At 36.1% G+C, this 15660-nt stretch overlaps 1 protein-coding gene across 1 annotated transcript in view; it reads right to left on the reverse strand.

Moving 5' to 3' along the window:
* Nucleotides 1-15660, reverse strand: part of LOC141460300 (nucleolysin TIAR) — a 1257025-nt gene that overhangs the window by 618975 nt on the left and 622390 nt on the right. The window lies entirely within an intron of this gene.

The raw sequence follows: 15660 nt of genomic DNA on the forward strand, positions 1-15660 counted from the left end.
CAAGCAGTGATTTCGACATTTTGATCAAATATACAATAGACCATCGTCAGATTTATTGTATTGTTATTAATTTTAGCGCATGCGTGAATCAATTTAGATTAAGAATCCTTAATTAGATAATAATATCTATAGTGTGTGTAAATAATGGACATTATTTGACGGCTAGGCTACCTTGAGCTCCAAACTCTTGTTCCAAACAGCATTGCGTCACCGTGCCCTTTAAGAACGCTAATTTCACCCACCATCTTATCCTTCGAGTGGCAGAGTAAAATATAATCTCAAATAAGAACCTGGAAACATTGCTAAATTTGTCATCCAAGATTACTACTTAGACTAACCACAATACAGGAATAGAAAAATCTAGGGCTTCAACAAAATCAAATCCTTGTCCGTAATTGGCTACTAAATATTCAAGAATGTAGGAAAGAAGAAGTCAGGATCCCCAACTATGGCATGCATAGTATAGGAAGATGTCGCTCTCAAGGGAGATTTTACACTGTCTTGCATATTACATAGCTACTTACATAAATGTATGTAACGCTGCTAATTTTAAATCTAGATTTTGGAACGTTAAAATTTAAATAACTTTCAACATATTTAAATTTTTTTAAAAATGGTTGCCCACTCGCAGGACTCTTACCGTAATTTTTTCGTAATCAAATTTACTTTAATTAATTTGAGAAAAAATAATTAAAAACCATAGAATTGTTTCAATAAAGAAGGCACTTCCGCTGTACTTGCTTGATTTACTAAATATTTATTTCTGTTAATGTTATTGTATACAGGGTGATCCATTTAAAACGCACCAAGCGCTAATAACTTTTTAGGAAAGCAGAATTTCGAAAAAACCCACGAAGTAAACTATATGTTTTTTTTTATCTAGTTTTCAAATTTTCTAACCCCGATGCTGTATCTTCATTTTTGGCGGAGTTACGGGCAAAAACTTAATTAAGGTTTTATAAGGACCACTGGTTTTGACAATGATTATGAAAAATACATAAAAAATTGTGAAAAATGCTGTTAACCCAGTTTCGATATCCCTAATATTTGTCGAGATATTTATGATCAAAGTTACAATATTATCTATTCGTGATCGGTTTTTAATATTAATTTTCCACCAGAAATACACGTTTTGGGAGGTCCTCCGACTGCAAAAAAATGTTATTTTTGACGCAAAGAACAAAAATAATAATAATTGATGATTTTAAAGAATGTAGAGTAATGTAATGGTTGTAGGAGGATCAGGATAAATTTGTTTTATCATCAAATAAAAGCAATCATCATATCATTTTAATTTATCCCGTATGTAAGACTTCTTAATTGGGTTTTTTCGAAATTACGCTTTCCTAAAAAGTTATTAGCGATTGGTGCGTTTTAAATGGATCACCCTGCATAAGGCAATGATGTATATTACACGACTTAATCCACCATTTTCTCAGAACTTCCTAAACAAGGATATTCCGGCTTAAATGTTTTAAGTAAAAGTAATAAATCTAGAAATATGGATGAGGTATGAACTTCGAACCCATTTTGTTTATTTATTTATTTATTTTTTATTTGATTATTTATTGCCTGAACATATAAAAATACAAAAGGCACGTCAAAATCAAGTCTTCAGAATACAAAATAGAAAACAAAGTTATTAAACGACTGTGATATAAATTACGAACTGAACCAACACTGAACTTTACCCTGACGATTATACTGTCCACTTCAGTTCGAAATCAGTGAATTCTCTTACATTATAAAAACAGGTGGTTATTACAAATTAGTATTGTTAATTAGTATCCAACGTCTGATGAGCTGTATGAGGTCGAGCGTTGTCTTGAAGAAGAAATACGGTCTTTCCTCTACTATCTACGTTGGTAGTGTGTTGCACCTCCAAAAACAATCGGACCATGGTCCCTCCCGGAGCGGTAATCGTCGCCTACGCTTTGGCGGCCACTTTTTTTTTTTTTTTTTTTAAAGAAAAACTTTTCCACCATCGCGAAAAACTAGACTTTCCCGAATGTATTTTAAAAAGCTTTGTCCTTAATTTCATATCGTTTTGACAATACTTACGGAGTAAATCCATTTTACTCTATGCATCTGTACGGGAATCGGGAATCACCAAAAGTCTTCAGCGAACAAAAAACCAAGAAAACATCACAATTTCCAGGAATACTGCGCAGAATCACAAATAAAGAAGGCACTAAACAATAATTGTGTTTAAAAGATTTATCGTAAATTAGAAATGCATTTATCGCTAATTATACATTTATTGCTTCAAAAAGAATAATCTCAGTAATATATTAACGCTTCAAGGTGTAAAAGACAAACGCTGCAAAATCGTTAGCTGCCAGTCATTGACCCCTTTGCATGTTTCAGAACCCCATTATATATTAAAATAATAATAATAAAAAAAACGAAAGTAAACAGTGGAAAAAGAGTTAATCTTTTATAACATATGCAAGAGTAATAACTTTTTTATATATATGTAACGATAAATTGTTGCATGAGTGGCACATTGCATTCAATGCGTTATGTTTAATATTTTGTAGATAAGGGACAAAGATTATGTGGCTTACGTTCTCTACAATAACTTAGTATATGTATTAGAATTTTATGGCATGGAAATAAAAAAATATATGTGCATGTATTTTACAAAAGTAAACTACATTATGTATTTGATTTGAACAAAATTTTATTAATATTTATATTACTAAAAGATTCAAGCAATTTTACATTCAGTTAGCTGAACTTAACTAACTTGATCAAAGCACAGGACAATTGAATTGAGCCCAATCCTTGGGTTCGAAACCGAATAATCCAACTTTTAGTAAAAATTGAAAATTCTATTTAGTAAAAGAACCCCCACACTAGATTTAAAAGAACAGAACTGAACAGACGCTATCTACTACTTAAAAGACTCTTAGACGATAGATTAAAACTCTCTCTGGACAATAAAACCCCATCTGGGCGTATGGAATAGAGCTGTAGGGCTCAACCAAATGCACAAATCTCCATAGGATTCAATCTCTACTATCAAAAATACTTCGAACTGTTGTAAACGCTCCAACCTGACCTTCCTTTTATCACACAAGTCGCCAAAACACGATACATTAAACTTCGTTTCAACTCATAATCTCATGCAAATACTTTAGCTCAAAATCTTTCTTCTAGAACTCTTCCTGATAACCCGGACAAGACGCCTTAAGAGACAGTGGCCTCCTGATCTTCTCTCAAGTGAAGAGAGTGGCTAACCATCTAATATTTGGGAGCGTTACCACTGGGTAACTTCTCCACTCGTATACTTCTGTTATTCAATGTTACTCTGTTATCACTGTTACTTATAACGTAACAGTGATAACGCACAATTCAGATAGCTGAACTTAACTAACTTGATCAAAGCACAGGACAATTGAATTTAGCCCAACACTTGGGTTCGAAACCGAATAATCCAACTTTCAGTAAAAATTGAAAATTTTATTTAGTAAAATTACCCCCACATTAGACTTAAAAGAACAGAACTGAACAGACGCTAACGACAACTTAAAAGACTGATTGTAGTACAAACAAAGCCCCAAAAAAAGTAAGTAAAAGTAAGCAGCGACTATTTCGCACTAGTTTTGCTTTAAATTATGATGAACTATCTTCATATTGCACATGCGTAGAACAGAAATGAACAATTGTAGTGTATTTCATAACCAACTTCTATAAACTTATTTAATTCTCATACCATAAAGTGAAAAGTTTTGGTCTAAATATGGGGTTTTCTTTCCAGTAACTGTTGAGAAACAGTGTACATGATGCGTTGATGAGGTAGTTTTGGAACAGAGATAATTTAGGAAGAGCAAGATGTGGCATTAAAGATGGGCGCTGTTCACAACTCCGATTCACAACTCTTTCAAACCATTCTCCGTCACTTTCCCTTAGTTACCAGAATTCAGTGAGTACTACATACTCTTCTTCCAGACATTTCGAAACTTTGTTGATAATCAGTCAGAGACCGTGGCTGTTAATGAGGGTGAACGCGCTGGTGAGGCGATAGTGAACTTACTAACACATACACACGCACCAGCACCACCATAATAAACTATGAAAACTTCCCAAACATCGTCTTGGCTGATATTCAACCTTGGTAAATTATTACCCAAGAGCGAGGTGGGAAATGTAGGCATGAGATGAGGAAAATGGTGATTTTACGCTCAGAAAACTTAGAGATACTTAGTAATAACGTTAGTGCTTACTGTTATAAACTTTCTTCTGACTGGAATTGGTACAATTCACGCCTACAATACTCTGGGTTCATAGATTAAACAGAACATATCTAGGATAATTATTATTTACAATTTCTTGTAATGAAAAATTAAAACTTAAATGAAAACAGGTCGTTTTCAGGTATCCTATGTAAAAAAAAAAAGAGAAGATTTTAAGGAAGAAGAACAAAAAGTAAAGTATTGCCTAATTTTTTCAGGCAGGCTTTACGTCCAACTACCAAAATTAGGTGACGTGGACGGAGGTAACTGGGAAACTTACTTAACTATAAATTCCTTATATTAACCTACAAATGAAATACGAGGTCTCGACCGGGAATCACAATCCAGTACCGCAATACATCTTAGCTTTGCGGGCCGAGGACCTCTAACCGCTCGGCTACCGTGGCGCCTTCAAAGAAAGTACGAGGGTCGTTTGAAAAGTCCGTGCAAAAATAAAAACTACTTAATTTTTTGGGGTAAACCTTTTTTATTTTTCAACATAGTCTCCTTTTAGGCTTATACACTTCGTCCAACGCTGCTCTAGTTTGTTGATCCCTTCCGAATAATAGGATTTGTCCAAGTCTGAAAAATAGCCATTCGTTTCTGCAATCACCTCCTCGTTTGAATAAAATCTTTTTCCCGCCAGCCATTTCTTCATATTGGGGAACAAATAGTAGTCCGAGGGAGCCAAGTGTGGAGAAAAGGGGGGATGTGAAACGAGTTGGAACCCTATTTCCATTAATTTTGCGACCACAACTGCTGAGGTGTGAGCTGGTGCGTTGTCGTGATGGAAAAGGACTTTTTTGTGGGCCAATCGTGGGCGTTTTTCTTGCAGCTCGGTTTTCAAACGGTCCAATAACGATGAATAATATGCACCTGTAATAGTTTTACCCTTTTCCAGATAGTCGATGAGGATTATTCCTTGCGAATCCCAAAAGACAGTCGCCATAATCTTTCCGGCCGAAGGAACGGTCTTCGCCTTTTTTGGCGCTGATTCCCCCTTGGTAACCCATTGTTTAGATTGTTCTTTGGTCTCAGGAGTGTAGTGATGTATCCATATTTCATCCACAGTGACGAAACGACGCTTAAAGTCCTGCGGATTCTTCTGGAACAGCTGCAAACCGTCCTTGCAACACTTCACACGATTACGTTTTTGGTCAAGCGTGAGCAATCGCGGCACCCATCTTGCGGATAACTTTGTCATGTCCAAATGTTGATGCAAAATATTATGTACCCGTTCATTCGAGATGCCCACAGCACTAGCAATCTCACGCACCTTCACTCTTCTGTCATCCATCACCATATCATGGATTTTATCAATGATTTCTGGAGTAGTAACCTCAACAGGGCGTCCAGAACGTTCAGCGTCACTTGTGCCCATATGGCCACTCCGAAAATTTTGAAACCACTTATAAACTGTTCTAATCGAAGGTGCAGAGTCACCATAATTTTATCAAGCTTCTTTTTAGTCTCCTGAGGCGTTTTGCCTTTCATAAAGTAGTGTTTAATCAACGCACGAAATTCTTTTTCGTCCATTTTTTGAAAATCACTCGACTTCCTCGATTCAAACGAATGCCAAACACAAAGAAATAGACCGATCTGGCTGAAACTTGGTGTGTGTTCTTCCAAGAGATGCTACTAACTAAACATAACCTCGATACGCGCCAGTAGTGCTATCTCTCTGACTTTGCACGGACTTTTCAAACGACCCTCGTACATATCCGCCTTTAGGTGAACCCAAGAGGAAGCCCCAGAAATTTAAGTTTTTCAGTAATTTGAGAGAAACAAAATAAATTTATTATCCAGGGACTGTGGTCCCTTAAGAATAAATTGGTTTGGCCTGTATTCTCGATATTTATAAACAAAAAATAGGCAAGTATTTACAAAAATAAGAATTAAAATTAAGGAAATAAATGAATTCATTTCGGAGGAAGCTGGGTAGAAAGGAGATTATTAAACAGAAGGGATTTAAAGATGGAAAGGGTAAGAGCATGGCGGACCGTGGGGCTATATAAGGATAATTGAAGGCCTATTAACCGGCCACTGCAGGCTCAGAAAACACATGCATGGGTCTGGCAGATGGATAGCCTTTGTAGGTTCTGTCTGGAAGAGGAGGAAACGGCACTGTACATGTTGTGTCAGTGTGAGGGGCTTGTCTGGCTAAGGATGTTACTTCTCGGGGGAGGAAAAACCAAGGCCTGGTGAGCTTTACCCAGAAGTCGCTCTCCAGAATTAAGAGTCTGATTAAAAAGGACGGGTCTGGAGGGCGAGCTCTAAAGTGGGAGAACCTCAAAAGATCCAAAGTGGTCGCAGTGGCGTACGCCTTAAGGGGCCGCTCTATTAGAATCTCATCTTATGGCGGACAGATGAAGGTAAGGAGTTCCAGAGAGAGGTAGCGCGTATTAGAAAGGATTTGTCGAAGGATGAAGTACGGTGTGAGGGAATATAGAGATCAGAGGAAAGAGATATAGTATTGCGAGAATGGATCGAGGATTTGAACTCGATTTGAAAGCAGTAACGTAAAGTGCAGCTCCAACACCAGACTAAGTGTCTCCTAAATCTGCATAGAAACATGCATCCACCTATTGTCTGCATTCTGAACATGAAATTCTAATCTATAAACTCGACCATAGTCCGGAATTAGATGAGATCTAATTAGATTTTGTGGAAGTTGGGCAATCAGCTGAGATTATCTCTTGCTTAGACTTAAGAACTTGTGCGGCACTCCTAGATGGAACCTAAGGACCTTTTTTCTTTTCTTAAGTTCATCCAGACACAGCTCTTCACCCTCAATACTTACAGTGTCGTTTCTTCTTCTTCTTGTTCTTGCCAAACTAACTCAGACTGTCCGTTATGATCAAGCACCCCCTTAGTTTGCAGTGGCCCTTCAAGATCTTCCTAAAAGCTGCTCCAGCCTGGTTGGAATAATGACTTCGTAAACATAGCGGCTAATAATGTACATATTTTTTGACGGTTCCTAACTTTTCACTCAAAATTTCTACGACTATTTGTGCGTCTACGCTTTACTGGCTGGACTACTGAGACATTTTTATCACTGAAATCATTAATTACTCTCTGTTGTAGGATTGATTCTCTCATTCAGATTGATTAGAAAAATACAAAATAAAAATGGAAACAGGTCGCGCATTTTATGTGAATTCGTGCGTTATGATTGGGAACAGATTTGTCCCACAGTATTTCTTTTTTTTTTGGTTTGTTAAAATAATTTGTGAGAAGTCCGTTCTGTTATTTTAGGTCATCATTAGCAAGGACAGCAGATTGGCTCAGCTGCTACATAACATACGCTTTGTACTCTACTGCATGAACAGCTGTATGACAGCTTCTGTATTGGTTAACAGAGAGACCGCGACATGTAGAACTGCTCGTAATTCTGCTCATGTTCAATACAGACTCCAGACACGATGAGTAAAAAACGAAAAGCAATCATAAAAATTTAGTATCCTTGTCAGAGAATTATGGCTAAAAAAAGCAAAAAATATTTTACAGTAAACAAAGCGTACCCAGTTTTGATCATTGTCATAAACTGAGTGACAATTTCTCTGTGTCAAATAATGACAAAAATAAAACATAATATTATTAGACACTCTAAAGAGAAAAATTGTTTAAACAAAATTCTGTCATTTGTCAACAAGCCTACCCTACAGACAAATCAAATCTGACCATTCTGTCGCAATGATTGTACCTAAAAATATAAATGATTTGAAATAGTCTTTTCAAATGTTAACTATCTATATTTTCTGTAACTCTCATAAACAGCTTGCAATGATCATTAAGCCATCTTCCAAGATCTTCCTTGCTTCTTGGTATCATAGAATGAATGATTTCCTTAAAAGATCCTTGGTGCATCCAATGTACTACATAACCACTTACTTCCTTAAAAAAAAAACACCTGCACTTAAGATTTGAGACCTTTCTTTTCGAAAACAAAATTATATTAGCGTGGTTCTTAAGAATCTCGGAAACTAACAAAAGATTCTCTCCAAATTCCCCTAATCAGCGCAAACGAATCCGAAATAAATGCTTTAAAAATAAGTAAGTTTATTTGAATATTCTTGGTAAACATATATTTTAAAAGTCTTCAAATTATTGTTAAATATTTTAACAAATAACAAAACTAATAAACATTACGTTACAAATAAACAATAAAATAAAATAAGTAATCATTATTTTAATGACTGAACGTGTGGCGATGAATGTCCATGTTTTTAGTACCTGGTGTTGCTGATAGATAGAGCGCGCATATCAATCCATTCTTACTCAAGTTTTATGTTAAATTAATTCTACGTTTGGCAACTTTAATATTTTAAATTTAATTAAATTATAAATTGAAATTCATCTTTTAATTTTTATTCTGTTAGTTACATTAGTCCGTGGTTAGCTAGTAACTCACTCATTATAACGAATTTCTCATAATTAACGTAGTAAGTTGAAACTTGGAATTTTGTATAATACAATAAAATGTTAATATAACAGAGTGAAACATTGGGGAAAAAAGAAGTTTTGTGATGTAATCACGTTTCCGGTGGACCTTCTTCCTATCGGAAATTGGGATTAAATATTTCGTACTTTATAAATATGAAATAGCTGTCAGAACGATACAATATTCGAAAATATTTTAGAGCTTAAAGCTTAAATAAACTACTCTTTAAGAATATCGCTTAAATGAACTTTATTTTCACGATTTCAAAACTTCTTCTCACGAGTGATTAGGGCACTTAGATGAATTCTTTTCAATACGACTGATGCTGCTACAGAAGAAAATGCGCCAAATCCTAGCGACCGACAGCTGTGCAGCGTAAAGCCTTCTCTTTTGATTGCACCGTCTCACGTGTTTGTAGAGAAATCTGTCTGACTGGAACCGTCGTTTGTGTAAGAGGTGTTAGTTTCGTTTTGCCGAAAACATGAAACATGTAGTAGAGCAACGAATTGTCGTGAAATTTCAAATCAAAACTTGGTAAAACCGCTACTGAAACTTATCTTTTATTAAAAGAAGTTTATGGCGATGAATATTAATCACGTGCGCGACTTTTTGAGTGGTCCAAGCGTTTCCAAGATGGCCGAGAAGACGTCAGAGATGATGACCGCCCGGGTTACCCTTCCACGCCCAAAACGGATGAAAATATCGATTATAATTAATCAATATTACTACCGTGAGGTGCTTGCTCAATTCCGTGAAAGAGTAAAGTAAAAAATGACCCGATTTGTGGAAGAACAAGACATGGGTTCTCCAACAAGACAACGCGCCAGCTCACACTGCATTGTCTGTCAAGACGACGTTTCTAGCCCAAGTACAACATCCCAGTTTTTAGGCCATCCGCCTTATTCGCCTGTCCTGGCCCCATGTGACTTTTATCTGTTCCCCAAAAAGCAAATCTGCATTAAAAGGAACAAGATTCCAGTCCGTTGAAGCTGTGAAAGAAAAAACGGCACGCGTCATGCAGGAGCTCACAGAAAAAGACTTCCAGCACTGTTTCGAACAATGGTAAATTCGCATGGAGCGTTGTAGTGATAGGGGAGGGGTGTATATTGAAGGTGATGTTTAAATTTAAAATAAAATATTTTACAGCAATAGTATCGTTATTTAACAGCCACACCTCGTATAATTACTTAAGGTTCTTTTAAAGAACAACTTTGAAACATTGAAGGTAACTTCTTTAGATCGTAAAATAATAATAGAAAAATCATTCAACACTTTTAAAGATTCAAATTATTTATTAATTAATATTTTCTTGGATTTTTCAAAATAGTGTATACCATAATTATTTAAATATTAATAATAACTTGATCATGTTGAAGGTAAAAGTTTTTACATTAAAATTTCCCACTTTCATAAAACCCGCAAGTTTTGGGAAATCGTGAACATTTTCCTCTTAAATAATTAAAGAAATTGTTCGCCGACGGAAGCTACTTAAATATTGAATAATGTATATAGGAACATGATTTCAACTGCATTAACTGCCTCCCCTCCATACAACTCCATTAGCCAATGAATTAGCTTTTAATTTAAATTAAAATTTAATTAATTTAAAATTAATTAGAAAGTTTCCTTCATCTTAATTTGTTTTACCAATTCTCTTTAAAAGAAGCCATCATCTTGTAGAAATTTCTTACAAAAAAATGCGTGGTTTCGTTCTGTTCACCAAGTGGACTCGCTACTTTTCCAGCAATATGATTTGCGGTGGGTCTCAACCAATGCATTCTGACACATGTACAGAAAAATTGGGTTTGTAACAAGTACGTGGGTTTAGCGAACCCACAGGAAGTAATGACGATAAATTAAACCTTTATTGGCAGACTTCTTCGTAGAAATAGTAACATTTAAGTGAGTCAAAAACAGAAATTTCAGGTCTTAGAAGGTTTGGTTTTATAACCAAAAACCTTAATCGAAATCTATGGTTGAATTCTGGATTATACGAGGGTCGTTTGAAAAGTCCGTGCAAAAATAAAAACTACTTAATTTTTTGGGGTAAACCTTTTTATTTTTCAACATAGTCTCCTTTTAGGCTTATACACTTCGTCCAACGCTGCTCTAGTTTGTTGATCCCTTCCGAATAATAGGATTTGTCCAAGGCTGAAAAATAGCCATTCGTTTCTGCAATCACCTCCTCGTTTGAATAAAATCTTTTTTACGCCAGCCATTTCTTCATATTGGGGAACAAATAGTAGTCCGAGGGAGCCAAGTCTGGAGAATAGGGGGGATGTGAAACGAGTTGGAACCCTATTTCCATTAATTTTGCGACCACAACTGCTGAGGTGTGAGCTGGTGCGTTGTCGTGATGGAAAAGGACTTTTTTGTGGGCCAATCGTGGGCGTTTTTCTTGCAGCTCGGTTTTCAAACGGTCCAATAACGATGAATAATAATGCGCCTGTAATAGTTTTACCCTTTTCCAGATAGTCGATGAGGATTATTCCTTGCGAATCCCAAAAGACAGTCGCCATAATCTTTCCGGCCGAAGGAACGGTCTTCGCCTTTTTTTGGCGCAGATTCCCCCCTTGGTAACCCATTGTTTAGATTGTTCTTTGGTCTCTGGAGTGTAGCGATGTATCCATGTTTCATCCACAGTGACGAAACGACGCTTAAAGTCCTGCGGATTCTTCTGGAACAGCTGCAAACCGTCCTTGCAACACTTCACACGATTTCGTTTTTGGTCAAGCGTGAGCAATCGCGGCACCCATCTTGCGGATAGCTTTGTCATGTCCAAATGTTGATGCAAAATATTATTTACCCGTTCATTCGAGATGCCCACAGCACTAGCAATCTCACGCACCTTCACTCTTCTGTCATCCATCACCATATCATGGATTTTATCAATGATTTCTGGAGTAGTAACCTCGAACAGGGCGTCCAGAACGTTCAGCGTCACTTGTGCCCATATGGCCACTCTGAAAATTTTGAAACCACTTATAAACTGTTCTAATCGAAGGTGCAGAGTCACCATAATGTTTATCAAGCTTCTCTTTAGTCTCCTCAGGCGTTTTGCCTTTCATAAAGTAGTGTTTAATCAACACACGAAATTCTTTTTCGTCCATTTTTTGAAAATCACTCGACTTCCTCGATTCAAACGAATGCCAAACACAAAGAAATAGACCGATCTGGCTGAAACTTGGTGTGTGTTCTTCCAAGAGATGCTACTAACTAAACATAACCTCGATACGCGCCAGTGGTGCTATCTCTCTGACTTTGCACGGACTTTTCAAACGACCCTCGTATTAAATGCAACACCCACCCAAATCATCAACTAAAAATCATCGTTTTATCTTAAAACGAGTTATTTTCAGAAAAATATCAATTTGGAAAAGTTGCTGCAATCGCAATATTCACTAAGGTAAAAGAAAATTAAAAATTAAAGGAAAACAAATTTATATTTTTCCCTAGTCGTATATATTTAGAAAATAACAGTCAGTCCTTAATAAAACATTGATGCTGGCTTGTTGACAAATTATTCATATTTTTATTACGTAGTTTAATATTTATTTATACAAATGGAATTGAGATCATTTCCCTTGAAATAATATCGTATTGATACATTTTGTTTTATTTTGTTTTGCTTTTTCTTTTTTTTTTCAAAGAAAGATTTCAGCAGATGTTTTAGGCTTTTTAGTTGACTTCATGAATTCTGTATGTATTCTTTTCTATTTCAAGCTCTTCAATATTCATAAAGAAATATAGGAAGATTGTTCACCTTGCTTTCTTCTACTCGTTCTTAAAGTGGATGAAGGGCATTCTGGGTAAAGAATGGAGAAATATGGAGAGAACTGAACGCAAATCAGAGAGAGACAGAGTGACAGAGAGGAAGATGTGTGGAGAATTGGCCAGGCCGAAGTAAGGGATGCTCAGACAAAAGCACTATTCCCTGAAGAGAGAATGTAACTCTTAAGTAAATTCCCATGTAAATATGTAAAGTAAGTAAAGGTAGAACCAAGAAATATGACGTAGAAGAAGTAAGGACGAAGTAAAGTGGCACATCTTTAGAAATATCTGGGAAATACAACCATAATGTCTTGTCAACTAGCAGGTGTTCGAAAGATGATTCTAGGAGATTCTTTTTTTGTAAAAATATTGTTCGGAAAATTTAAAATAAGCCTGCTTAAGAAAAACCACCTGCTTGGCGAATAGTTACTTTAACAAAAGCTTTCAATTAGAAGCTTAACAAGATGAAGTAAGTTTTCTCTCGTTAAAATTGAAAATAGCTTAATGCTGGGTACTTCACTCTAAAAACATTAATAATAAAAGCTCACGAAATGTGAGGGAAAACAAATCATAATGGTGGCTATATCCTTTAGAAGATTGGTTAACCTAAGCAATCAGGAGAGAAGCAGACACACCAATCTTTAAGGTCAACATTGTAAAACAATTTAAGCTGAAGATGCTGAAGCCCTGAAGATGATTTTTCCTCTAAGTTGGAGAAGATTGGCCATAAATAAGATATTATTACTGGAATTTGCAATAATCTTTCTACGTACCTTATTATATTCGGGTGGTAGTTCTTCTGGGGTCAAAACATCAAAGCTTTTCCAATCTTAGGATCAGTTGGCCAGGAATGGAGCTAGTACTCCTTTCATTGGCCCGGAACCAGTCCTGGGGATCACTAGGAGTGCAGTTCGTGAGGCTCTCAGAGATTTGGAACTGGAGAGAGAGCATGAAAAGTACTGGGTGATGCTTCCTGGGGTAAAACACAGCAAGAGATTTATGCCCTTGTTGTGCAAACAAAGAACCAAAGTGGCTCTAGGTTTGGGCAGGAATCAGATCTCTCTGATTAGAGGCCTATTCATAGGGCACGGAAGGTTCAGGAAGCACCTGCACAAGGTGGGGGCTTATTAGCTCGGAACTGTTGTGCAGATTGTGCCAGGAAGAGGAAGAAGCGGCCTCTCACCTGTTATTCTTAAGTGACTGCGCTACAATATCTTTGGTACCTTGAGACCAGAGGAAATTATAGCGCAGAAGGAACTGGTAGCGAAAGCCCTCAACCTAACAAGAAGGGGAGGTTTCATCTAATAGAGTTAAAGGAGAAGGCACAATAAGCCTCTTGGTGGCTGCGGTGCCGTGGGGCATAGGTCCCGTCCCGCCTTTCAAATCTAAATCTAATCTAATCTTAGGATGAAATTTTTTACAAGTTATTTAAAGTAAATCATGGTGAATGACCGGTTTCCATTAATTGTATTTTAATAATATGTAATGCGTTTCCATAGTTAAGCTTAAAAATGAGTTGTAAGTCATGTGCTTGCTCCACAATGAGTTTGGAGTGTAGCAAGGCTAGAAACATTTTAGTAATAAGCTAAAACGAGTAAGTTAGACGCAGATGAACCAACTGAATGGAAATAATTTATCGTACGAATGGATTATGAATCAGTTTTGAAACAATAATTCTGTAGGTTTATAGTTTAGCGTAGTTTTAGATACTCCTTGCAGGAGCAGTCGGCTGGAACTCTGTGCTACGACTAGTTTAGTGTGTACTTAGATAGCGCGGTGTACGGTTAGAATGGAAATAATTTATTGTCTGATTGGGATATGAATCGTTTTAAACAATAATTAGTTTCAGCCTAGTTTTAGTTACAATGGCTCTAGTCAGGAATTCGGCTATATTAAGAGATTAGGCTGTAATGTTTACAATTTGGAGAAGAGGCTGGTTACTGTAATGAACTGCCTAAAAGTTACCATTAAATATTTAGCGTAATAGCTTACTTGTGTAGGAAAAACACTGTTTTATCTCATCTTCTGCTGAAGTTGGGTGTGAATGAAGTGAAACTCTGGCTTCAGAACTTAACTGTTCATGCCAGATTTTGGATGGCTTGGATATCCTTAAAATATATCCTAAGGATGTAAAGGTGAAGCAGATCACATTTTAAAAGTGTTGCCAACGAAAAATCCCAACGAAAAGGTTTGATGACAAAAATGGTGATTCTGGGCATGATTAGGCAATACTTAAAAAAGATTAACACAATTCCCGAACCGAGAAAAGAACAATGTCGTTCAGAAACATCGAAAGAGACCCAACTTAGAACGGCCTCCATAATCATTTCGGATATCTGAAGACCACGTTTTTTCTTCAAACATCTCTTAGAGCAAATAAAAAGAAAGGAATCATCTTTAAAAGATTTTTAAGTTAAACAATTTAATATTTAATTGAAGAAAAATGTACAGACAACAATCTAAAATTAGAGAATAAAAAATAAGAAAAAGTAAATTGAATTCAACTTTGCAAGTGAGAAGGGAATTGTTTAAAACGATAGATGTACAAAGGCCTCCCTAATTCTTCAGCCAAGGGGTCTCAAGTAAGCTTTATACTCGGGTATGGATGCACAAATGCTTTTTAAACAATAGATTCCAGAAACTTACAAATCCTAAAGGCACTGAAAAGCACAAAGAACAATTCAAGTTATATATATATATATAAATCTCCACTATTGTGTTCTCTCTTAGAACAGAGCAATTTATTGGACTAAATTTGCGTCCTTTTTTCCTTCCCTTGTAAGTTGTAAGGACAATTTTTCTTTTTTAAAGGAAAAAGTAATTAAAAATAACAAGTTTTTGAAAAAAAAATGAACTGAGGTCAGTTATTTCTTTCAATAAAAGACGAAATTAATTTAAAACAGACTTACAAAATTAGTCACACATTTTACTTTTATCGAAATTTTAAACAGAAAGGACTTTTTTGATTTTAGTAATTATAGTAGCAAATGAATTTAAGCTGAACTTTTAATAAACATTTTTTTCGTTAGATTTACTATGATTAACTAGAAAAAGACGCGGGCTCAAACGAGGGAAGTTCAGTCACCAAAATCCATCCGGAACCGCCTTAAATCCATTTTCTGGTAATATATTCTAAAAACATTTTTGGAAAAACACAATTTCGGTTCCCCGAAGGGTTCCACTTTCTTATTCCCTCTGGCCATCTACCGG

The sequence above is a fragment of the Rhodnius prolixus genome, unplaced genomic scaffold (genome assembly GCF_049639745.1).
Source record: "Rhodnius prolixus isolate KJV_2025 unplaced genomic scaffold, Rpr scaffold_6, whole genome shotgun sequence".
Taxonomy (NCBI): Eukaryota; Metazoa; Arthropoda; class Insecta; order Hemiptera; family Reduviidae; genus Rhodnius; species Rhodnius prolixus.